General features: G+C 42.0%; 1 long non-coding RNA gene and 1 pseudogene across 1 annotated transcript; one reads left to right on the top strand and one right to left on the bottom strand.

Moving 5' to 3' along the window:
• Window positions 1–4,859: 4,859 nt before the first annotated feature.
• Window positions 4,860–5,716, bottom strand: LOC116476628 (single-stranded DNA-binding protein 2-like; annotated as a pseudogene).
• Window positions 5,717–7,428: 1,712 nt separating this feature from the next.
• LOC131381670 (uncharacterized) lies at window positions 7,429–15,412 on the top strand. Its single transcript, XR_009210552.1, has 3 exons — window positions 7,429–7,610; window positions 14,962–15,067; window positions 15,223–15,412. It is a non-coding gene; the product is annotated as an uncharacterized LOC131381670 (long non-coding RNA).
• Window positions 15,413–26,738: the final 11,326 nt, after the last annotated feature.

Below are 26,738 nucleotides of genomic sequence, written 5' to 3'. Positions count from 1 at the left end.
CAGCCTTGATGAACTTGCTTTCAGCCCTTCTAAAACATTTGTCTGAACTCTAGAATGTCCTTTGGATCTCTCCTGATGCCTAGAATCTTCATCTAGCTAACTTTTACTTGTTCTTAAAGACTTACCTCAAGCATTTCTCATTCAAGCATTGAGAAGCCTTCTAGAATATTCCCAGAAGTCACTAGTTTGTGCGTGATACTCACATTGCACTGTATTTACTTACGTGTTTTCCTTATGAGATTGTCAACTTCTGGAGGTCTAGAATTTTGTTATTCATCCTGATGTTCTCTGACAGTGGACTCTACTCAAGGTTCTTCTCCTGCAATGTTTGAGAACAGAAATTGTGGTGTGAGACATTCTTCTGCTATTCCTGGAAACAGAAGTGGGGGTTGGGAGTTAGGATGCTCAGATATTGAGGACTGCTTTGTGGGTGAAGCCCAGAAATTATAAATGTCTTGCGATATACTGGACAGCTCTGCACAAACAACTATCTTACCCAAAATGCCAATAGCACATCCATTAAGAAACACCATAGTTTCTCAGTAAGTGTCTGCTTAGGAATGAATAAATGAACATAAATGAATAAGTAAAATAAGTAAAAATGAAAGAATACATTAATGAATAACTGAAGGGGGAAAAGCAGCCCGACCATTTAGAGATGAAAGTGTACCCTAAGGAGAGACACCGATGGGAAATTCATGACTTGACAGCTTAAAATTTTGTCTTTGTTATATTCTTAGCCCTTTTCCCCTAGAGCTGTGAGTGCAAGGTGCAATCTGAATTGAAAGAACTAATTAAAGTGAGGCTGGAATGGTGGCTCAGGCTTGTGAACCCAGCACTTGGGAAGACCAAGGTGGGCAAATCACTTGAGGTCAGGAGTTCGAGACCAGCCTGGCCAACATGGTGCAACGCTGTCTATACTAAAAATACACAAATTAGCTAGGCATGGTTGTGGACACCTGTAATCCTAGCTGCTCAGGAGGCTGAGGCATGAGAATCGCTTGAACCCAGGGGGTGGAAGTTGCAGTAAACTGAGATTGCACCACTGCACTCCAACCTGGGTAACAGAGCAAGACTCTGTCTCAGAAAAAAAAAAAAAGAAAAAAAAAGAACTAATTAAAGTGAAAAGACTCACATGACAATATCTGGGGTGGACGAAACATCAAGCTATCTCAAAGTGAGAGGGGAGGCATTTCTACAAGGCCTCTGAGACCATTTGGCCTATGACATTTTCCTCACCTTTTTTAAGACAAGACCTTCTAGTTGTGACTTGAATTTGATATTCAACCTCTTAACCTAAGGCCCGTTACTTGAAGTTTATTGTTGCTGCAAATTAAAATCCACAGGGAGCAGACATGCACTACGGTTTTATTTGCCAATGTAAGTGCAATGTGACTCACATCCTCCCTTCAGGGGGATCTTAGCTAGATAAAACTTTTCCAGGGCTCAACTTTTCCTGGAATAGCTTTGTCATTAAAGGCATAGGCACTGAATCAAAAGCTAATTGAATCAAAACTGTGGACAATTTAATCTGGAATTCTAGACCCATTTAGTGCATAAGTAATTGACATCGAGTGTCTTTTATGCAAGGATGCCAACTGTTTCTGGGTCCCACAGCAATCATTGCCAGTTTTAAACACAGTGTTTTAAACTTCTCCAATCTGTTTCCACATCCAGTAACATAAATATTTCAGTGTAATGCCAACCCATAAATATTAGCTTATGATCACTATCTAAACTGTATTTCAAAAAATAAGAGGCATCCATTAAAAAGGTTTTAAAATATTTTATTCACACTTTTCATGGAAATATTTTTCTAAACTTCTAATTGCACTACAGAAAATACCAGTACAGTCTTCTCATAAGGATGACCATGAAGGACTTCTGTTTATCTTTATTAAATGTAGACCCAACACATCCCCAACTACAAGTGTTCTACTTCCTCATTTCCTATTTAAAGGAAAGGAAAAAAACTCACTTCCTTTTCTTTACCATTCTTTTGAGACCTATCAAACTGGTAAACTACTCCATACTGATCTATTAATAGCAGCTAATGGGTAGTGAGGCACCGTAATTGCCTTTTAGTGATGGTGCCTTAATTCACTAAATTCATTAGTAAATTTAGTACTGGAAATGTTTTCAGGCACTCATAGTTCAAGAGAGAGAGAGATTTGGGAACAGGCCAGATCTAAAGCAAGCATTGCCTGGAGTTCTTCGATTTATATTAATACTGTGAAATATGATTCTGTGAAAGGAAAATAAATTTTGGGACCCCCCCCCACCCCACCGCCTGCCAAATCACTAAGCCAAAGGGAAAAGTCAAGCTGGGACCTGCTTAGGGCAAACCTGCCTCCCATTCTATTCCTAAAAAAGATAGCTACTAAGATAAAGCTACATACCTCTCTCACAAGAAATTTCCTTGTAGAGAAAGGACAGAGAGAACTCAGTCATCTCTCTGCTCACTGAGATAAATGCATATCTAATTGCCTTCATTGGAAAGGCTAATCAGAAACTCAAAAGAATGCAACCCTTTGTCTCTTTCCTACCTATGACCTGGAAGCCCCCTCCCCGCTTTGAGTTATCCTGCCTTTCCACACAGAACCAATGTACATCTTACATATGTTAATTGATGTCTCGTGTCTCTCTAAAATGTACAAAACCAAGCTGTGCCCCAACCACCTTAGGCACATGTCATCAGGACCTCCTGAAGCTGTGTCATGGGCCTGTGTTCTTAACTTTGGTAAAATAAACTTCCTAAATTGACTAAGACCTGTTTCAGATAAAGATCGCTCCTCAGATCTTACTTTGCAGGAAGGTGCTATCTCTACCTATAATAAGCAAAGCTGATTAAGACTAGTTGAATGCATATAAGAATTACATTAAATGCAATTAAATGTATCTATTGAGCATATTATATATGTAGACACTCTGTTAGCTAATGCAGAGGATTCAAGAAAAGCAATTTAAAATCTAGTATGGAGAATAAGGTAGATACATAACTATCACTGATGATAAAGTGAGACACTGTCATAAAACAGACAATGGGATTGTGGAGCTACAAAAAGAGAGAGATTACAATCAGTTGAAAGGATCAGGCAAAGCATTTTTTTTTTTTTTCTTTTTTTTGAGATGGAGTTTCCCTCTTGTTGCCCAGGCTGGAGTGCAATGGTGCAAACTCGGCTCACTGGAACATCTACCTCCTGAGTTCAAGGGATTCTCCTGCCTCCAACTTCCAAGTAGCTGGGATTACAGGCCCCTGCCACCTCACCCGGTTAATTGAAAGCTTCTAGTGGAGTTATTTGTGAAAGAACTGAGGGATAAATAGGAGCATTTGAAAGGAATCTATTTTTTCCATGATTGCTAATGTAGAGAAAAACTATAAAAGACTTTGAAATGCATCAAAAAGATTACTGATGACTTCAATAGAAAATTAGGTGGTTTAGCTGGGATCATTGCACCTTTCATTGTCTTTGAGATATTTTACAACTCTGCAAATTGTAGATAATGGATAGCAGTGCAAACAGCTCTTACTCACAAACATGCAAATTAATTTTGTCAGGTGGAAATACAACTGATTTCTTTATTTCCATTCCTGTAATAAGCAAGTTTTGTATTTATTTATTTACTTTTTTTAATATAAACTCTCAAATAAGTGATTTTATTCCTGTCCATGACTGCAGACACTTACAAAAACATAACATCTGAGTTCACCTTAAGAAATAACTTACAGCTTGGCATGGTGGCTCATGCCTGTAGTCCCAGCTACTTGGGAGGCTGAGGAAAGAGAATCACTTGAACCCAGGAGGTGAAGATTGTAGTGTGCCCAGAGTGTCCCACTGCACTTCAGCCTAGGTGACAGAGTGAGACTCTGTCGAAAAAAAAAAGAAGGAAGGAAGGAAGGAAGGAAGGATGAACGAACAAACTTGCATAAAGCAGGGATATAGATAGCACACAATAGTTCAGGGAGGATGCAGAAGCAACTTTTAGTAATTAAAATGTTAATGTGAATAAAGGAGGGAATAAATATCTCTACTTATTTGTACCTAAGATGTTATGTAATAATATTTTACAATCTCCTGAGGGTCAATGTATGTTTGTGTATATGTCCATATAACACACACAGATACAGTACATTCTTCTTCCCACACATATACATACAAACATAATTATTTGCAGTTCAGTTTAAGTCAACTTTAATATGCCACTTTGTACCTTTTCTTTTCTTTTGGGGTGGGGGACAGAGTCTCACTCTGTCACCAAGGCTGGAGTGCAGTGGTATGATCTTGGCTCGCTGCAATCTCCGCCTTCCAGTTCAAGCAATTTTTGTTCCTCAGCCTCCTGACTAGCTGGTACTAGACACGATCTTACTTTGTTGCCCAAGCTGGTCCTGAACTCCTGGACTCAAGTAATCCTCCCACCTCGGCCTCCCGGGTTCAAGCAATTCTCCTGCCTCAGCCTCCTGAGTAGCTGGGATTACAGGCATGTGCCACAACGCTTGGCTAATTTTTATATTTTTAGTAGAGACAGGATTTTTCCATGTTAGCCAGGCTGGTATCAAACTCCTGACCTCAAGTGGTTCACCCACCATGGCCTCCCAAAGTGCTAGGATTACAGATGTAAGCCACCACACCTGGACAGATTCCTTTGTTTAAATGTACGCTGTGATAAATAATTTTCCTCTATGATAGTTCTGTGATGGGCTAGTTCACTGTGGTTTACATGAGGGGACTTGGTAATGGATCACACACTCACTGTTATGCAAGAGGAGTAACTCCCTGAAAAGGATTTTAAAAATTTCCCCCAGTTTTGCCATTATCCCTGAGCCCAGTTGATGACTCAGGCTCATTTTATCAGGAGAATTCTTAGAAATACTGTCCATATCTCCTGAGCCTAAAAGCCATTCATGTGATGTGACTCCATTCCTCCTACTCCATCCATGGGACCATCTGACCCAGGTCCCACTGGAAAATTAGGTCTGTTAGGTCTAGGACATCCTGCATTCATTCATATCTCCAGGGTTGATTAAATCTGCTAGACTAGACATGACGGATGTTCCTGTGGACCTCACCTCCTGGAGGGCCTATGTAATTCCCAGGAGATGTTGAGGAGTATGGTACTGAATTGGCATTTGTTGGGTTTGGCCAAGACCTGCCACTCTCCAGACCCATGTTCATTCTAGGCATTCCAGAGCCACCTAAAGCATTCACTGGGCATCTCATTGCACCTTCATCATTCTGTACTGACAACCAAGGGTCAGACTGTGGCCCTCAGGGCACCATTCCTCTTGGAGAAATTGGCCCACCCATACTTAAATGTCCTTGTTGTCAAGTTGGATTCCACTGGGGAGTAATGGCTGGCTTCCTAGGATACTTCCAAGTGCCTGTTTAGGTATCCTCAATGGGAACCTTGGACCTCCAGGGTACCAAGCTGACATAAAAAGATAATCATGGAAGTTTTTTGTTACACTTGAGTGTTCACATGTTTCCCTTGGCTCTGGAGCTGCCGAGAAGAGATCCCAAAATACACAACACCAGGAATGTAAGAATCCTCGTGGTTCTCCCAATTTTTTCCCCCATCTTATCTCTGATAAAAATGTTCGGAATGATTTCTGAACTCCTACATGGAGCAGATATTCATATATGTAAAGTGCTAACTTCACCAAGGTGTGGCTGTCACATGGGTTAATGCTGCTGCTACTCTTGCCTTTGCTGTACATTCTTGTGCTGAGAGTAACTCCCATTGTCATGCGCTTGTTACCCCATCACACCCTCCCCGGAAACAGCCCTGTCTCCATAGTGACCCATGTAGCCACCTTCACTATTGGCTGCCTCACACCAACGCCTTTTGCATTTGTTTATACATTTGTTTCCTCATTGCTTATTATATATGTGATATTTTTAATTCTCCTATGAATCAATTGTAGCATGTTACTGCTTCCCTCATTAATTACAAAGCTATATAAAATCTTTGACGTGTTAATTTTATATATGTATAGAAGTTCTGATTGCATCCTACTTTAAAAATGATTCTTTTTTTCTTCTTTTTTTTTGAGATGGAGTCTTGCTGTGTCGTCCAGGCTAGAGTGCAGTGGCATGATCTCGGCTCACTGGAACCTCCGCCTCCTGGGTTCAAGTGATTATCCTGCTTCAGCCTCCTGAGTAGCTAGGATTACAGGCGCCCACCACTGCGCCTGGCTAATTTTTCTATTTTTTATTTTTATTTTTTTTTAGAAATTTTTTTATTAATTTTTTTTGCACACAAAACAAACATTTTCTAAAAATACATACAAACAAAAAGATGCATATCAAACATATTAGGAAGGTTGCACATGGGAAGACGGGGAATAGAAATGGGGAGTGGGAATTAAAGAAAATGAATGAGAGAGGGACTTTGTATAGATCAATGATAATAACTCAATCCTCTATTTGACAAAGAAGAAGGAGAAGGAAGAGGAAGAAAAAGAAAGTGGGATAAAGGATCAGAAAGGGAGGAAAATAGAAAAAATTAGAGTATGACTCCAGGGTAGAGCTGTTTTGTTGTCACTGGGTTGGTTGGTTTGTCTGTTGTATTTTTCATGTTTCGCCATGTTGGCCAGGCTGGTCTTGAACTCCTAGCCTGAAGTGATCAACCCGCCTCGGCCTCCCAGAGCGCCGGGACTACAGGCGTGAGCCACCACGTCCAGCCCTCACATTGCTTCTGGCCTCCGTGGTAGACCTCCCAGACAGGGTGGTCGGGCAGAGGCGCTCCCCACATCCCAGACGGGGCGGCCGGGCAGAGGCACTCCTCACTTCCCAGACGATGGGTGGCCGGGCAGAGGTGCTCCTCACTTCCCAGACGACGGGGCGGCCGGGCAGAGGCGCGCCTCACTTCTTCCCAGACGGGGCGGCCGGGCAGAGGCGCTCCTCACTTCTTCCCAGATGGGGCGCCCGGGCAGAGACGCTCCCCACCTCCCAGACGGGGCGGCCGCCGGGCAGGGGCTGCAATCCCAGCACCCTGGGAGGCCAAGGCAGGCGGCTGGGAGGCGGAGGCTGCAGGGAGCCAAGACCAGGCCACCGCACTCCAGCCCGGGCAACACCGAGCACTGAGTGAGCGAGACTCCGTCTGCAGTCCCAGCACCTCGGGAGGCCGAGGCAGGCAGACCACTCGAGGTCAGGAGCTGGAGAGCAGCGTGGCCAACATGGCGAAACCGCGCCTCCAGCCAAAGGAGAAAAAGCAGGCAGCGGTAGTGGCGCGCGCCGGCAATCCCAGGCAGCCCGCAGGCCGGGGCAGGAGAATCACGGGAGCCGGAGGCAGGGGGTCTGCAGTGAGCCGATTTTCTCACTAACAGAAAGCTGAGGAAGGCAGCTACTGGAGCTGGTCTGACCACTTGATGCCATCAAGGCCCTGACTCTGTATCTTTGCACTCTCCCATTCCTCCTCATGGCCTCAAAGTGGCGGCTACAACTCCAGATACGACGTCAACGTCCAAGGCAGATGACGGAAGTAATAGTGCCAGTCACATCTGTTCTTCAGCAAACTTCTGCTTCTGGGTCAGACAGCCACTCCTCTTCCTCGCTCTCGCTGCGGAAACACAGGCATGGGCCCGCTTCTCGTAGCCGTCGCCGTCGTAGGTGCAGGTCTGGTTCGACTTGAGCTTCATCATCCTCCGGGCACGGGTCGGGGTGCGGTGCGGGTCGCGGGAGTGAGGGGTGGGGAGCTCGCTCTGGACGGCCGCGTGCGCGCGCGCCCCCGGCTCGGCCAAGGGAAGCAGGGAGGGGGAGCTTCTCCGCTACACGGCTCCGCCGCTGGCCCGCCACGGCCGCTTCATTCCCCCCGGCCCAGGTCCCGCGCCGCCGCTGCCACCGTCACGGCTGCCGTCACCGCTGCCGCCAGGGCCGCCGCCCCCTCTGCCGCCGCCTCCCCCCGACGACGACCGCGCCGCCATCTTGGGCGCGCTGCGTCAGCGGCCTAATTTTTCTATTTTTAGTAGAGATGAGATTTCACCATCTTGGCCAAGCTGGTCTAGAACTCCTGACCTCGTGATCCACCCACCTAGGCCTCCCAAAATGTTGGAATTACAGGCGTAAGCCACCGTGCCTGGCCAAAAACTATTTTTTAAGACTAACACATTTCATCTAACATGATTTTGAGTAACTCTTTATTAATACATCTTTTTCATTTTTCCCTTTCTTTGACCACTTTATTTTTTTTTGAGACAGAGTCTCACTCTGTCACCCAGGCTGGAATGTAGTGGCGCAATCTGGGCTTACCGCAACCTCCACCTTCTGGGTTCAAGTGATTCTCCTGCCTGAGCCTCCCGAGTAGCTGGGATTACAGGCGCCCGCCACAGTGACTGGCTAATTTTTGTATTTTTAGTAGAGACAAGGTTTGATCATGTTGGCCAGGCTGGTCTTGAACCCCTGACTTCAGGTGATCCCCCTGCCTCGGCCTCCCAAAGTGCTGGGATTACAGGCGTAAGCCACTGCGCCCAGGCTTATTTATTTTTTATTAATTAATTTATTTTTTGAAGGCCGGGCGTGGTGGCTCACGCTTGTAATCCCAGCACTTTGGGAGGCCGAGGCGGGCGGATCACGAGGTCAGGAGATCGAGACCATGGTGAAACCCCGTCTCTACTAAAAATACAAAAAATTAGCCGGGCGTGGTGGCGGGCGCCTGTAGTCCCAGCTACTCGGAGAGGCTGAGGCAGGAGAATGGCGTGAACCCGGGAGGCGGAGCTTGCAGTGAGCCGAGATCGCGCCACCGCACTCCAGCCTGGGTGAAAGAGCGAGACTCCGTCTCAAAAAAAAAAAAAAAAAAAAAAATTTATTTTTTGAGACAGAGTCTGGCTCTGTGGGCCAGGCTGGAGTGCAGTGGCATGATCTCGGCTCACTGCAACCTCTGCCTCCTGGATTTAAGCAATTCTCCTGCCTCAGCCTCCTAAGTAGCTGGGATTACAGGTGCACGCCACCATGCCTGGCTAATTTTTATATTTTTAGTAGAGAAGGGGTTTCACCATGTTGGTCAGGCTGGTGTTGAACTCCTGACCTTAGGTGATCCACCTGCCTCAGCCTCCCAAAGTGCCGGGATTACAGACATGAACCACTGGGCCCGTCCTCTTTGAACAGTTTAATATAGACCTAAAACTGTATATAGTATGTATGGGATTATGAAGGTGGAAGTAAAGGATGATATTAAGAATTTTTCTTGTAAAGATCTAGCACTCCTAGAATCTTTCCTACCTAATATGCAAACCAAGGATTACTGAAACAGAAGTTTGGAATCTGGAGGCTGTTCTGTAGTTCTTGGTTTCTATATGAAAATAAAGCCTTTACTTGAAAAATATATATTAAATGTAGAATGTGTAAATATTTTATATTTTCTTTTCTTTTTTTCTTTTTTTTTCTTTGAGATGGAGTCTCACTCTATCACCCAGGCCGGAGAGCAGTGGTGCAATCTTGGCTCACTGCAACCTCCGCCTCCTGGGTTCAAGGGATTCTCCTCCCTCAGCCTCTTGAATACACGGGATTACAGGCACATGCCATCATGCCTGGCTAATTTTTGTATTTTTGGTAGAGATGGCATTTCACCAGTTGGCCAGGCTGGTCTGGAACTCCTTTTTTCTTTTTCTTTTCTTTTTTTTTTTTTTTTTGAGACAGAGTCTTGCTCTGTTGCCCAAGCTGGAGTGGGGAGGCTACCACGTGCCACCATGCCTGGCTAACTTTTGTATTTTTAGTAGAGATGGAGTTTCATCATGTTGACCAGGCTGGTCTTGAACTTCTGACCTAAGGTGATCCACACGCCTTGGCCTCCCAAAGTGCTGGGATTACAGATGTGAGCCACCGTGCCACGTTGCCTGGCCATATTTTAAATTTTCTATAACTAAGTATTTTATATGTATAAATATCTTTATATGTAAATATAAAAAGATAAATATATATGTATAGATCTAGCTATATACTTCTCTATTTATTTATATATATCCCATTAGAGTACAAGTCTTATTTATCATTCAGATGCTTCCTCCACTATACCAGGACCCTCAGTGCTGAGGGTGGCTACATTCTGAGTAGAGAACATCTTTGATTTTTTAGTCTACAGTTGCAGCTGCTGCATTTTTCTTTCATGTCTTGTGACCCATTTGTCACTGCTAGTCCTCTGCTGTTCTGCCATTGACACTACATAAGGTTATGGAATCTTCTGGTCCAGCTCCTATTCAAGCCTTTACATACATCTTCCCTCAGAGGACTATCTGCTACTATCTGCTAGCAGTCTAGTTTCTCCCCACTACCTATGTTCAGCTCAGACAGTTCAATCAGATTCCCCATACCACAGCCCTAGTGCCCGTTTGTCAGCAGCACTAACATTTCCACACTGAGTTTTCTCCTTGTAGAGGTGTGATGTCCAAGCAGGCTCAGGTCTCTTTCCTGATGGAACCCGTAATATCTGTCCTTCCCAGTTCCTATCAATGTACCTCTCACCCCTGTCCCTAACACACAGGAATTATTCTGCCCCTATTTTTGAACATATAGTTATATTGCTTCTACAGACCTGAATTGTAACCCATAAAGATACAAATATCTATTTATGCTCATCCCTATTAGTCACTTTCTCTTTATTACCTGAAGCATAAAAAATTTCTTTAAAAATAAGGAGAACTCGGTAATATGAGAGGTCATTAATCCCTTAGAGCTCTTGGCAGCATTTGAGTTTATCTTATAAGATGGAATGTCCTTTCGTCTCTTAATTTTGTCCATAAAACTAATGAAACTTTAATAAGAAATCTAGATTCCATAAACAGGTTTTGGACATCGCAGACATTTTTGCTTGTTTGTTTTTAAGTGGGGCAGAGAATAAAGCCCAACCTCCAACATCTATGCCTGCTCTATCTGCACGACATTGACAAGAGCAGAGGCCAGACGTGAGTGGACAGATTCCAAGAGGAGGGTCCTCTCATGTACAGCTACTCTCCTGTCTTACTGTTGGGTCTCATTATGCTACTTAAGAGCAACACAAAATAGTCTTACAGGTTACTAGAAAGCCAGAATAAATAAAAGGAAGGCTTATTAAAAAAACCATATTCCCAGGAAAACTCTGGGTTAATGCCTACTCAGAAAGGAAAGAGAGATGCCAAAACAGATTATGTATTACTTTAATTGAATCTCTGTATATGATTTGATTAAGGTTTTTTGCCATACTTAAGACGAGACAGTGTATTCATCATGACTTTACATCATATTATGTTCTGGTTATGTAATTTTAAAATAATTAAATTGCCTTCATAAAATTATATGAAAATTCAATGATTACATTTTAGAAATGGGCCACTTAATCCTGTTCAGTTTCTAACCCATAATAAACTTGGCACCCCTAGCGAGCATTGGAAGTGAGACATAAAGTGAGCATTACTTGGCATTCTTCCACAAAAATTCCTGCTGCGGAAGATTGCCCCTTTCAAATAACATCAAGTACTAAACTAGTATTTAATTTAAAACTCTTTAATCAACAAAGATCCCAACAACCGCTTAAACTTCACTGCATGCCAATTGTAACTACCAATTATGAAATCACTGCTAATGCAGTCAATAAAATAGGAGACTTTGAATTGGGGATGAGGGAAGGGTACTGAAACATAGAGATTAGGAGATCACTATCTCGTTTCTTAAAGAAAAATTCTGTAGTAATTTAGGTGAAATTAAGATCAGAGGTGTTGGCTGGGTGCGGTGGCTCACACCTGTAATCCCAACACTTTGCAAGGCTGAGGCAGGCGGATCACAAGGTCAGGAGTTCCAGACCAGCCTGACCAACATGGTGAAACTCCATCTCTACTAAACATACAAAAATTAGCCAGGCGTGGGGCGGGCACCTGTAATCCCCGCTACTCGGGAGGGTGAGGCAGGAGAATCGCTTGAACTCGGGAGGCGGCGATTGCAGAGAGTCGAGATTGCACCACTGAACTCCAGCTTGGGCAACAGAACAAGACTCTGTCTCAAAAAAAAAAAAAAAAAAAAAAAAGTGGTGTGAGTCCTTTTTAACTAAAACTGCTTTAGGCAGGTATATCTCACTCAGTTACTCTTATTTTAATTAACATGGTCATGGTGAAAGTATAGTGTCCTAAAATCTACCATCCTGAAATTTTTTTTTTTTTTTTTTTGAGACCAAATCTTGCTCTGTTGCCCAGGCTGGAGTGCAGTGGCACAGTCTCAGCTCACTGCAACCTCCGCCTCCTGAGTTCAATTCTCGGGCCTCAGCCTCTGGAGTAGCTGGGACTACAGGTGCCTACCACCACATCCAGCTAACTTTTAATATTTTTAGTAGAGATGGGGGTTTCACCATGTTGGCCAGGCTGGCCTCAAACTCCTGACCTCAAGTGATCCACCTGCCTTGGCCTCCCAAAGTGCTAGGATTACAGGCGTGAGCCACCATGCCCAGCCTTTCCTATCTTAATGGTGCAAAGATCAAGACAAAAGAAACCCTTTCCTAACTAAGCATCAGGCAACCATGAGAAGATCAGTGTATTGAAGAGAAACTTCCAAGTGATGGGTGGTATTGGGAAATTAGAGATTTGGCCCTTGAATCAGTAGATACATGATATCTCAGCAGACATCAGGTGAGGTTTGAAAGTCATTCATTTAATTACCTCCTATCATTCAAAGCATTTTAGACTTGCCCAGCATGTTTTACATTTCAATTCACTTTCACATCTATTAGTTTAGCCGCAAGATCATGACAATGCACAACAGGAAGAGGTCCTGAGAAGTCAAGTCCTCTAAGTAAATTTGGTAGGAATCTACCTCTGTCACCAGCTGGGAAGTAGGCAGTGATTGACACATGCAGATTTGATCAGTCTGTCAGTGCCTGTACAGGAGGAGAGCCCCCCTAGGGAAGGTAGAAGTACTTTGGAAACAGAGCAGCCGGCGAGTGGGATCAGAATGGAGACCTGATCTTGGAAGTATCCCACAGTCAAAGCAAAGCCAGTCTCAAGTTAGAGATCAGCCTTTAAAAGGACAAGGTGATTCTGGGAAGCATGATCATTTAAGTTAGACAGCAGTTTCTGATTTGGCGATGGTTTTTTAAATTTTTGTTTCTTTCCATATATATAGGGGTTGTTTATTCATTCTGAACTTTGCTAACAGTGGACCAACTTCTAAAACTTGGTTATTGTTCTTGTAGGTGTATATTTTTAATATGCATAATTGAAGACATCTTTGTTTTTTCTTTTTTTTTTTTTTTTTGAGATGGAGTCTCACTGTCGCCCAGGCTGGAGTGCAGTGGCGCGATCTTGGCTCACTGCAAGCTCTGTCTCTCGGGTTCACGCCATTCTCCTGCCTCAGCCCCCTGAGTAGCTGGGACTACAGGCGCCTGCCTCCACGCCCAGCTAATTTTTTGTATTTTTAGTGGAGACGGGGTTTCACCGTGTTAGCCAGGATGGTCTCGATCTCCTGACCTTGTGATCCACCCGCCTCGGCCTCCCAAAGTGCTGGGATTACAGGCTTGAGCCACCGTGCCCGGCCGACATCTTTGGTTTTTCATGTCCATATATTTAAAATTTGAGAAATATAAATTTTTAAGTGAGAAGAGTTGGAAGCGGGAGCAATATTATGGTTTAGATGACATGATCATTTCCATTTTCTTAGCTTATTAACATTTTCCTATACCTAGCAGAATCAATGTTTTATTTTAGTGTGACAGACAGAACTGGGATAGCAAGAAAAAGTCCAAAGTTAAAATACCAATGCAGCAATTCCTCTGGATACTGAAAGAGTTTTCATGTTTTTGGCTCTCCACAAAGCAGATTAAAGCTTAAAACTTTCAGTGAAAACAAAGGAGACCCCAGGATTGAATTATCCCTATAGAAGGTTAAACAAAAAAAACCCCAAAAACCAAAAACTAGAATTAAACCTGGAGATTCCAAAGCAGACCCCAGTAGAAGGATTTTGTTTTCTCTGGTTAAGTGCAATCACTAAATGATAAAGAGCTTTTTTAGGTATCCGTCGCTAGATGGCACTATATAAACACCTTCATTTTCACTTTTCACATCTTCCCAAAGTAGTCAGGAAGGAGGCAAAATATCAGGTAAGGCAATCCTTTTAGTCTTCTTGAAATTGCTGCTGTTTATTAATTTAACTAAATCTTTAATTATAAACCTAAACACCTTGTAACAGATTTGCCAATACCTTAATCATCTATCAGCAAGTACAGTTCCATTGACAGGAGATTGGCTCAAAGGCAGCTTTGGGTTTGTTATTTGACAGATAGGAAACTGAATAATAAGAAGGCAAGAAAATTGATAATATGTGAAAGAGAAGACAGAAAAAGGAATCCATTTATGAGACAATATATAATCCTGAATTTTCTTTGGTTTCCATTAAACTGCCGGTGCCTCAGAAGATTGTCAGTTTAACGTTCTATCAGTAGTACCATAATTTATTCTTTTGTTATACCATGAGGATTGAAGACGAAAAGGCCCATGCTAGCAGGAGGCACAAGAAGAGATTATATATGCAAATAATTCTGTAGTCCTTGTACCAGGAGAGGGTTTGTCTTGTAATATTTCTTTGAAGTCACACATAGAAATCTTTGATTGGTCTACAAAAAGCAAAATTGTGAGGCTAAAAAGAAGAAGGAGAAAGAGAAAGAATATTTGAAAAGAGTATGCAAAGCTATGATAAAAAGTCAGAAGATGGATGATAACTGCAGCATCTTTTTTTTTTTTTTGAGAGCTAAGAATAGAGGGGATGAGGGGGTGGGTAAGGCATGCAAAGCAATTTGGAGAAGCAAGGGTAAGTGTGTTCAAGCCTGGGGAATTGAGGACATCTGGTCATATCCAGACAAAATGTTTAATCTGTGTGACTGGCAGTGGGCAGGGGTAACCCAGCTAGCTTGCCTTCCAAGTCAGGTTGGCTGCCCCTCGACTCTGCTTCTCAGAAGTGGTGGGCTGTGTTCCATGGATCTGAGGTGCGGTGTGCTGCTTTCTGCCCCTAGGAAAGAAGCAGACACTGAGGGAGAATTTTAAAGACTTCAAAGAGCCCGAGTGGACTACCACATCCCTGTACCTGGCAGTCCTATAGCTGGCGGTCCTACTTGTCCGGTAAGGTTAGGGAGGAATGGAGAGGCGGAGGAGTTGGAATATGTGGGTAGGGGTGGGGTTGAGGATGAGTGAAGTGGAAAAGGGCCGGTTAAATGAGCTCTTCTCTTCCAGCACACAGTCATTCAGTAAACTTTCTCCCTTCCTCTGTATTTTAGCTTACAAACATTGGCTCCTCTCTGAAAAGGTCACCCTGCTTTTCAGACAGAATTTGTGACTCTCGCCAGCTGGGAATACTTTGGAACTGAAGAGAACCTATTAGGAGAGAGAAAAACAGAGTCATTATTAAGCCAAAAAAAAAAAAAAAATGGAGAAAAGATTCACCTCTAAATTTTATTTAATGACAACAAAAACACACAACATTTCTCTTTGATTCATAATGTTAATAAATTCTACTTATCGTTTGCAATAATTCCAAGGTGTTCTAAAGACACTTTAATATTAGAAAAGAGTTTCATATTAGTTTGAATTACTTTAGGAAAGAAATGCCCTATTCCACCACTACAAGTTATGGGGAAATCTATAGCAGAACATTTTGTACTCTCACTAATGAAGAAAGAACCCAAGAAGGATTGCTGTATTTTGGAGATTAGGGAATTTTGTTTACACTCACAATAAAACATTAAGCTACTACGTCAGAGAAGGCTTGGTTCATTTATTTTGACACAAGTATTTGAAATAATTTAGTTCCCTTGGTAAATGATCTGTAGACTCTTCCAAGTGTTGTTAGCTAAAATATTATTGATGTGAATTCATTCAACACACTTCATAATTTTGCTGAGAAATGAGATGTGAAAACTGCATGTTATGGTCCCAAGAGCTGGAGGAGGGGAGCAGAGAGAGAAGCAAGGATGAACAGTGTGAGTGAATTTATGGGAGTTTAGAATGAGAGACTGGGAGGCACCAGCAATGGAAAAACGAGATCATGAAATTTGAATTTTGCTATTGTAGGAGTGGAAAGGTGTGATACCTTTCCTCGCTCCTCATAAAGGTCACAGCCGACACTTGATACTGCTAACAAAAAGGCAGGTTAACAAGAGAAAAGCATAACATATTTTTAAAATCAAAGTTTTACATGACACAAGAGCTTTCAGGAGTGAAGACCCAAAGACCCAGGGAAAACTGTCTGTTTCTATGCTTAGGTGCTATGAAGAATGAACAGCTGTACAGATAGGTAACTGGACAAAGGGGTATAACCCAATGGTAACAGACGAAGGTGGAAAGCTCACCAAGGCCTGTCCAGCTTCATCTTGGCCTCACTGTGTAGTGAAACTTCCTCCCTGCCAACGGGGCAGGACCCCTTCTGAAATGAGGATCTTCAAGGAAGAAAGGAGAAGGGAGACAGTAACCTTTCTAGGCGTTATGGCTTGCTTTGAGGGAGAAGGGTTCTAGTGTTTATGACTTACCTTGAAGAAGAATAATTCTGGTTTCTTTGGCTTCAGGGGAGAGAGAAGGACAAGAGAAAGGAGGGTAGGAGATGGTCAGAGAGAGGCTTTGCTTCTGAGGCTACTTCTGAAGGCTTGCAATCTCCTTCAGTTATATGCACTCAGCATGCCAAAGCACCATACTTTGGAGTATTGTGTTCTGAGCCCCTACACTATCAATTATCATTCAGTTTCAGCTTGAAAAATGAACTCTGGTGAATAAGCACACTGGAGTAGTCACTGAAGTGTCTACATCCTGCTCAGCTAAACTGTTAGCATTGTGAAGAAGACTTTTGGAAAACAAAATATTGATATATTGACTCTAATTACAAAAAATGTATAGCCACAGTCCAACTAACTCCAAATGAGCAGATTATTGCAGAGTCCCTGGGAAATATTTTGTGGAAGTAAAATTTTGAGGGAGAGGCCTGGTGTGGTAGCTCACACCTGTAATCTCACCACTTTGGGAGGCTGAGGCAGGTGGATCGTGAGGTCAGGCATTCGAGACCAGCCTGGCCAACATAGTGAAGCCCTGTCTCTACTAAAAATACAAAAAATTAGCTGGGTGTGGGAGCAGGCACCTGTAATCCCAGCTACTTGGGAGGCTGAGGCAGGAGAATCACTTGAATCTGGGAGGCGGAGGTTGCAGTGAGCCGAGACTGCACCACTGCACTCCAGCCTGGGCGACAGTGCGAGACTCCGTCTCAAAAAAAAAAAAAAAAATTCAGGGAGGAAAAGTCAAGAAAGCTTGGAATGAGTCACTGTATCCCACAATTTGAACAATTCTGTCCAGAGCCCCAGGTGCCAGGTGTTTTTTTGGCTTTGCTTCTGTGCAGGAGCTCTTGCTTCTCCAACTGAGCACCTTCTTTCTCATCCTTTCTGTAATTCTCCTTTGTTCTCCTACATTATTATTCCATGAAGTCATCCCTGAACCCTCTAAGACACCCCTGCTCCCAGGCCAGAATAATAACATCCTCGGAATCCCACTGTCCTTTATCTGAATTGCTTTCAGGTTGTTCTATAACTTACTTTATAATAATTTGTATATATAGCTTTATTGTTCATTGAAATATAAGCTCCTTGCAGGCAGTGACTTTGTCAGAATTATCTTTTCAGGTAACAGACACCCAAATATATTTAAATCACTTAATCTTCATACAGCTCTAGGAGTAATGTCCCACGTGAACTGTGGGCATATTACTAGGATTTTCCCCATCACCCAATGTAATCTAGTTCACATGTGCTAAAAGCACTCACTTGATGAATGTTTCCAATATCTTCATCCATCAGTATTTTATTAAATTTATGCTGGGAATCATTTCTAACATGATTATACTCTTGCCCCCATGCCAGTCTGCATTAGGAGAGCCTGCTCTGTGATGACCTGAGCTGTGATGACCAATTTTCCCAATATGTGCAGAACTAAGGAGTTTTCCAGGATGTGGGATTTTCGGTGCTGAATTGGAGACAGTACCAGGTAAACTGGGGTGGTTGGTCACCCTAACACTGCTCCCCAGCCCCCTGAATATTCTAATATTCTTCTGTTAGAGCTCTCGTAAATGTAAATCAATCTTTGATTTTCTTGTTTGTGTCTCTCACTAGACTAAGTTTCTTATCTCTCTGTATCTCTAGCATCTAGCACAGTGCCTAGTACTTAACTGGTACTTTATAAATGGTTGTGGAGTGGATAAAGAATGAAAGAATATATGCATGAAGAAGAAGTAGAAAGGCTGCAGTGAGCCATAACTGGGCCACTACACTCCACACTCCAGCCTGGGTGACAGGATGAGGCCCTGTCTCAAAAAAAAAAAAAAAAAAAAAAAAAACAGCAACAACAATTTTTCCTCTTTATTTCCCCACAAGGACAAGAAATGTATCCTTTTTGTGTCTGAATCCTATTGTAGAGGGTTTTCAGAAAAATAGGGCAAAGTGAAGAAAGCAGAGTTTCAAACTAAAGCCCAGAGGTTCATGGAAAACCTTGGCATCCTCTTCATAAGGAAGAGGCCCAAGAGACATACCATGAGCAGTCTGCTCCCTCCTCTCTTGTGCAGCTCAAATGTTTTCTCTTTTAAGAAGGCTTCTTTCACCCTCCTCCCACTCTGGACAGAGTCAGTTGCTGCCCACTCTGGGCTTCTATAGCATCTGTCTTCTCTGCTACTCTGAGGGCATCTTGAACCATCTGTACCTTATTCATTTTTGGATCACCAGAAGCTGGCATTATATCTGGTCTATAGTAGGTGCTTGTTAAATGAATAAAAGAAAATGTTGAAAGCACAGGGAAATTTATTCACAAGTGTTCCATAAGACAGAGGTAGAAATGAGAGGAGCTTCACTGAACTGAGTTGGGGAAAAAATAAAACGAGAGGCCAGGCACCTGTGACTCACATCTGTAATCCCAGCACTCTGGGAGGCAGAGGCCAGTGGATTGCTTGAGCTCAGGAATTTGAGACCAGCCTGGGCAACATGGTGAAATCCCGTCTCTACCAAAAATACTAAAGATGAACCAGGCTTGGTGGCACATGCACCTGTGGCCCCAGCTACTGGGGAGGTGAGGTAGGAGAAACTCTTGATCCCGGGATGTGGAAGTTGCAGTGGCCGGAGATCAGCCACTGCACTCCAGCCTGAATGGACGGAGTGAAACCCTGTCTCAAAAAACAAAGCAAAACAAAAGGAAACAAAAAAGAAAGAAAGAAATGAAAGGGGCTAAATTTAAGAAGATATTCATCACAGCAACTTAGATTAAGCGGTTTGCATTCATTATTTCATTTAATCCTAACAACAAACCTCTAAACATTTAAGTTATCCCTGTTTTATAAAGGAGAACATTAAAGGTCAGACAGCTTCAGTAATTGTCACAGGTCACATATTCGTAAGTGGCACAGACCAAGCTAGTTTCATACTCCACTTCATTTGACTTGGTTTAAGGAGTTTTGGAAAGCAGCTCCAAGCATACATTAGAGATAGAGAAGGGATGGGCAGGAAATACTGAGGAGGATATTACTAATCTTATTTTAAAAGAGCGGTGGAACGACCCACTCCCAAAATTCCCTTTGGAATATGATAAGAACACATGACTTCCTCAAAGCTCTCACTTCCTTAAGTACTATAGATTTTGAGACATGGAGGAGGACAAGTTAATGTGCAGGGCTTGTAATTTTATATTTATGAGTAAGATGTGACTGAATATGATTATGTGATCTTTAGGGGAAGAAAAACTTAGTCTTAGATCACATCTGAAACTCAAAACCCTGGAGGAATTCCACTTATGAAAAGGAGAATCCTTAAAAGAAAAGAAAGTTTGAAAAGGATCCCAGGGCTGAAAGTCATAAATTTTAACAGAATGTGTGTGTGTGTGTGTGTGTAGGCAGGGAGGTGTTCAAGATTAGATTAGTTATATTATATTAGATGTGCAAAAAAAAAAAACCTTCAAAACCTTCTTTACTTCCTATACCTGCAGTGGTGTTAGAGGAAAGTGACAAAACAAAAGAGACTTATTTTTTAAAATTTTGCTAAACTACACGTAACACCTTAACCATCTTTAAGTGTATACAGTTCAATGACAGAACAACAAAGACTTTAACTTGCCAGTTAAAGTAACTTCTGGATTAAACAATTGTGTTCTGATAAATATTTCATCAATTCCAGGGTCATCACTTGTATTAGTCCATTTTCACACTGCTATGACGGTATTACCTGAGACTGGGAAATTTATAAACAGAAGAGGTTTAATTGACTCACAGTTCCACATGGCTGGGGAGGCCTCAGGAAACTACAATCATGGCAGAAGGTGAAGGAGAAGCAAAATCTTCTTCACAAGGCGGCAGGAGAGAGAGAGAGAATGAGTGCAGTGGAAACTGCCACTTTTAAACCATTAGATCTTGTGAGGACTCCTTCACTATCAGGAGAACAAAATGGGGAAACCGTCCCCATGGTTCAATTGCCTCCCACCAGGTCCCTCCCTTCACACTTGGGGATTACAATTCGAGATGGGATTTGGGTGGGGACACAGAGCCAAACCATATAAGCTCTGTTCTGGGGATGTTCCTCCCCTCTTTGTTTATCTACTCAAGATAGCATTTGTAGGGGAAAGTTCTCTCAGCAGTCCAGGCACTGAGCATTCACAAATGATTTTCTATTAGTCTTTGTGACCTGGTGGATAGTCAGAAGGGGTCTCTAGACTAGTATCCGCTGAAGTGTAACTGGAAAGTCCATTTTGCCTCTCTGGCTGTTTCTACCAGCATCCTTCCTCAATGCTTCACCCTAAGAGTTGCACATCCAACTTCTGACTATATTTTTCTGGAAGGGGAGAGACTTTGTTTTCTTTCTCTCTGGAAAATACTTCCTTGATATCATATCCTTCTTTTTCCTAGTAGCACTAAGCACAATGACTCAGCCTTAATGGTGGATGAGTTATCTTCTCCACATATTGAAAGAAACTGATTTTGCGTTTGCCAGGTATGGCTCTTGATAAGGGAGCATTGTCATAACTTAAAAAGAGGAATTACTGTGGACCAAACAAAATATTACTGTTATCACATATATAAATAAAACTTTGAAATTGACAATCTTGGATCAATGATTGTAAAACATCCTTACTAGATTTTATCTAAATTCAACCTTTTTGTTTTTATATTATTATACTTTAAGTTCTGGGACACGTGCAGAATGTGCCGTTTTGTTACATAGTTATACACCTGCCATAGTGGTTGGCTGCACCCATCAACACATCACCCACTGTCCTTCCCGTAGCCCCCTACCCCCAAACAGGCCCCGGTGTGTAATGTTCCCTGCCCTGTGTCCATGTGTTCTCATTGTTCAACTCCCACTTATGAGTGAGAACATGGGTGTTTGGTTTTCTGTTCTTGTGTTAGTTTGCTGAGAATGATGGTTTCCAGCTTCATCCATGTCCCTACAAAGGACACGAACTCATCCTTTTTTATGACTGCGCAGTATTTAATGGTGTATATATGCCACATTTTCTTTATCCAGTCTATCATTGATGGACATTTGGGTTGGTTTCAAGTCTTTGCTATTGTGAATAGTGCTGCAATAAACATACGTGTGCATGTGTCTCTATAGTAGAATGATTTATAATCCTTTGGGTATATAACCAGTAATGGGATTGGTGGGTCAAATGGTATTTCTAGTTCTAGATCCTTGAGGAATCGCCACACTGTCTTCAACAATGGTTGGACTAATTTACACTCCCACGAGCAGTGTAAAAGTGTTCCAGTTTCTCCACATCCTCTCCAGCATCTTTTGTTTCCTGACTTTTTTTTTTTTTTTTTTTTTTGAGACAGTCTCGCTCTGTTGCCTAGGCTGGAGTGCAGTGGCACGATCTTGGCTCATTGCAAGCTCTGCCTCCCAGGTTCACGCCATTCTTCTGCCTCAGTCTCCCAAGTAGCTGGGACTACAGGCACGCCCACCACCACACTTGGCTAATTTTTGTATTTTTAGTAGAGACGTGGTTTTACCATGTTAGCCAGGATGGTCTCGATCTCCTGACCCTGTGATCTGCCCGCCTCGGCCTCCCAAAGTTCTGGGATTACAGGCATGAGCCACCGTGCCCAGCCTGTTTCCTGGCTTTTTAATGGTCGCCATTCTAACTTGTGTGAGATGGTATCTCATTGTGGTTTTGATTTGCTTTTCTCTAATGACCAGTGATAATGAGCATTTTTTCATATGTTTCTTGGCCACATAAATGTCTTCTTTTGAGAAGTGTCTGTTCATATCCTTTGCACACTTTTTAATGGGGTTGTTTGTTTTTTTCTTGTAAATTTGTAAGTTCCCTATAAATTCTGGATATTAGCCCTTTGTCAGATAGATAGATGGCAAAAATTTTCTCCCATTCTGTAGGCATTCTGTAGGTCACCTGTTCACTCTGATGACAGTTTCTTTTGTGGTGCAGAAGCTCTTTAGTATAAATAGATCCCATTTGTCAATTTTGGCTTTTGTTGCCATTGCTTTTGGTGTTTTAGACATGAAGTCTTTGCCCATGCCTATGTCCTGAATGGTATTGCCTAGGTTTTCTTCTAGGATTTTTATGGTTTTAGGTCTAACATTTAAGTCTTTAATCCATCTTGAGTTAATTTTTGAATAAGTTGTAAGGAAAGGGTCCAGTTTCAGTTTTCTGCATATGGCTAGCCAGTTTTCCAATCACCATTTATTAAATAGGGAATCCTTTCCCCATTCCTTGTTTTTGTCAGGTTTATCAAAGATCAGATGGTTGCAGATGTGTGGTGTTATTTCTGAGGCCTCTGTTCTGTTCCATCAGTCTGTATATCTGTTTTGGTACCAGTACCATGTTGTTTTGGTTACTGTAGCCTTGTAGTATTGTTTGAAGTCAGGTAGCGTGATGCCTCCAGCTTTGTTCTTTTGGCTTAGAATTGTTTTGGCAATGCAGGCTCTTTTTTGGTTCCATATGAACTTTACAGTAGTTTTTTCCAATTGTGTGAAGAAAGTCATTGGTAGCTTGATGGGGATGGCTTTGAATCTATACGTTACCTGGGGCAGTATGGCCATTTTCACGATATTGATTCTTCCTACCCATGAGCATGGAATGTTCTTCCATTTGTTTGTATCCTCTTTTATTTCATTGAGCAGTGGTTTGTAGTTCTCCTTAAAGAGGTCTTTCACATCCCTTGTAAGTTGGATTCCCAGGTATTTTATTCTCTTAGTAGCAATTGTGAATGGGAATTCACTCATGATCTGGCTCTGTTTGTCTATTATTGGTGTATAGGAATGCCTGTGATTTTTGCACATTGATTGTGTATCCTGAGACTTTGCTGAATTTGCTTATCAGCTTAAGGAGATTTAGGGCTGAGACGATGGGGTTTTCTAAATATATAATCATGTCATCCGCAAACAGAGGATTTGACTTCCTCTTTTCCTATTTGAATACCCTTTATTTCTTTCTCTTGCCTGATTGCCCTGGCCAGAACTTCCAACACTATGTTGAATAGGAGTGGTGAGAGAGGGCATCCTTGTCTTGTGCCAGTTTTCAGAGGGAATGCTTCCAGTTTTTGCCCATTCAGTATGATATTGGCTGTGGGTTTGTCATAAATAGCTCTTATTATTTTGAGATAAGACCCATCAGTACCTAGTTTATTGAGAGTTTTTAGCATGAAGCGGTGCTGAATTTTTTTGAAGGCCTTTTCTGCATCTATTGAGATAATCATGTGGTTTTTGTCATTGGTTCTGTTTATGTGATGGATTAAGTTTATTGATTTGCGTATGTTGAACCAGCTTTGCATCCCAGGGATGAAGCTGACTTGATAATGGTGGACAAGCTTTTTCATGTGCTGCTGGATTTGGCTTGCCAGTATTTTATTGAGGATTTTCGCATCAATGTTCATCAGGGATATTGGCATGAAATTTTCTTTTTTTGTTGTGTCTCTGCCAGGTTTTGGTATCAGGATGATGCTGGCCTCATAAAATGAGTTAGGGAGGATTCCCTCTTTTTCTATTGATTGGAATAGTTTCAGAAGGAATGGTACCAGCTCCTCTTTGTACCTCTGGTAGAATGTGGCTGTGAATCTCTCTAGTCCTGGACTTTTTTTGGTTGGTAGACTATTAATGACCGCCTCAATTTCAGATCTTGTTATTGGGCTATTCAGGGATTCAACTTCTTCCTGGTTTAGTCTTGGGAGGGTGTATGTGTCCAGGAATTTATCCATTTCTTCTAGATTTTCTAGTTTATTTGCATAGAAGTGTTTATCGTATTCTCTGATAGGAGTTTGTATTTCTGTGGGATCAGTGGTGATCTCTTCTTTATCAATTTTTATTGCATCTATTTGATTCTTCTCTCTTTTCTTCTTTATTAGTCTTGCTAGCGGTCTATCAATTTTGTTGATCTTTTCAAAAAACCAGCTCCTGGATTCATTGATTTTTTCAGGGTTTTCTGTGTCTCTATCTCCTTCGGTTCTGCTCTGATCTTAGTTATTTCTTGTCTTCTGCTAACTTTTGAATTTGTTTGCTGTTGCTTCTCTAGTTCTTTTAATTTTGAGGTTAGGATGTCGATTTTAGATCTTTCCTGCTTTCTCTTGTGGGCATTTAGTGGTATAAATTTCTCTCTACACACTGCTTTAAATGTGTCCCAGAGATTCTGGTATGTTGTGTTTTTGTTCTCATTGGTTTCAAGGAACATCTTTTTTTCTGCCTTAATTTCATTATTTACCAAGTAGTCATTCAGGAGCAGGTTGTTCAGTTTTCATGTAATTGTGCGGTTTTGAGTGAGTTTCTTAATCATGAGTTCTAATTTCATTGCACTGTGGTCTGAGAGACTGTTATGATTTCCGTTCTTTTGCATTTGCTGAGGAGTGCTTTACTTCCAATTTTACTTTCAATTTTAGAATAAGTGCAATGAGGTGCTGAGAAGAACGTATATTCTGTTGACTTGGGGTGGAGAGTTCTGTAGATGTCTTTTAGGTCTGCTTGGTCCAGAGCTGAGTTCAAGTCCTGAATATCTTTGTTAATTTTCTGTCTTGTTGATCTGTCTAATGTTGACAGTGGGGTGTTAAAGTCTCCCAATATTATTGTGTGGGAGTCTAAGTCTGTTTGTAGCTCTCTAAGGACTTGCTTTATAAATCTGGGTGCTCCTGTAATGGGTGCATATATATTTAGGATAGTTAGCTCTTCTTGATGCATCGATCCCTTACCATTATGTAATACCCTTCTTTGTCTCTTTTGATCTTTGTTGGTTTAAAATCTATTTTATCAGAGATCAGGATTGCAACTCCTGCTTTATTTTGCTTTCCATTGCTTGGTAAATATTCCTCCATCCCTTTGTTTTGAGTCTATGTGTGTCTTTGCATAAGAGATGAGTCTCCTGAATTTAGCACACTGATGGGTCTTGACTCTTTATCCAATTTGCCAGTCTGTGTCTTTTAATTGGGGCATTTAGCCCGTTTACATCTAAGGTTAATATTGTTATGTGTGAATTTGATCCTATCATTATGTTGCTAGCTGGCTATTTTGCCCGTTAGTTGATGTAGTTTCTTCACGCTGTCGATGGTCTTTACAATTTGGTATGTTTTTGCAATGGTTGGTACCAGTTGTTCCTTTCCTTGTTTAGTGCTCCCTTCAGGAGCTCTTGTAATGCAGGTCTGGTGGTGACAACATCTCTCAGTATTTGCTTGTCTGTAGAGGATTTTATTTCTCCTTCACTTATGAAGCTCAGTCTGGGTTAAAAATTCTTTTCTTTAAGAATGTTGAATATTGGCCCCCATTCTCTTCTGGCTTGCAGGGTTTCTGCAGAGTGGTCTGCTCTTAGTCTGATGGGCTTCTGTTTGTGGGTAACCCGACCTTCCTCTCTGGCTGCCCTTAACATTTTTTCCTTCATTTCAACCTTGGTGAATCTGACGATTATTTGTCTTGGGGTTGCTTTTCTTGAGGAGTATCTTTGTGGTGTTCTCTGTATTTCCTGAATTTGAATGTTGGCCTGTCTTGCTAGGTTGGGAAAGTTCTCCTGGATAATCTCCTGCAGAGTGTTTTCCAACTTGGTTCCATTCTCCCCGTCACTTTCAAGTACACCAATCAAATGTAGATTTGGTCTTTTCACATAGTCCCATATTTCTTGGAGGCTTTGTTCATTCCTTCTTATTCTTTTCTCTAATCTTGTCTTCTCTTTTTATTTTTATTTCATTAAGTTGATCTTCAATCTCTGATATCCTTTCTTCTGCTTGATCGATTCAGCTATTGATACTTGTGTATGCTTCACGAAGTTCTCGTGCTGTGTTTTTCAGCTCCATCAGGTCATTTATGTTCTTCTTTAAACTGGTTATTTTAGTTAGGAATTTGTCTAACCTTTTTTCAAGGTTCTTAGCTTCCTTGCATTGGGTTAGAACATGATCCTTTAGCTCGGAGGACTTTGTTATTATCCACATTCTGAAGTTTACTTCTGTCGATTTGTCGAACTCATTCTCCATCCACTTTTGTTCCCTTGCTGGCGAGGAATTGTCATCCTTTGGAGGAGAAGAGGCGTTGTGATTTTTGGAATTTTCAGCTTTTTTGTGCTGGTTTCTCCCCATCTTTGTGGTTTTATCTACCTTTAGTCTTTGATGTTCGTGACCTTCGGATGGGGTCTCTGAGTGGACGTGCTACTTTTTTCTGTTTGTTAGTTTTCCTTCTAACAGTCAGGCCCATCTGCTGTAGGTCTGCTGGAGTTTGCTGGAGGTCCACTCCAGACCCTGTTTGCCTGGATATCACCAGCGGAGTCTGCAGAACAGCAAAGATTGCTGCCTGTTTTTTCC

Source organism: Hylobates moloch, unplaced genomic scaffold (genome assembly GCF_009828535.3).
Source record: "Hylobates moloch isolate HMO894 unplaced genomic scaffold, HMol_V3 SCAFFOLD_2, whole genome shotgun sequence".
NCBI classification, from domain to species: Eukaryota; Metazoa; Chordata; class Mammalia; order Primates; family Hylobatidae; genus Hylobates; species Hylobates moloch.
This window is presented reverse-complemented; position numbering and strand designations above follow the sequence as displayed.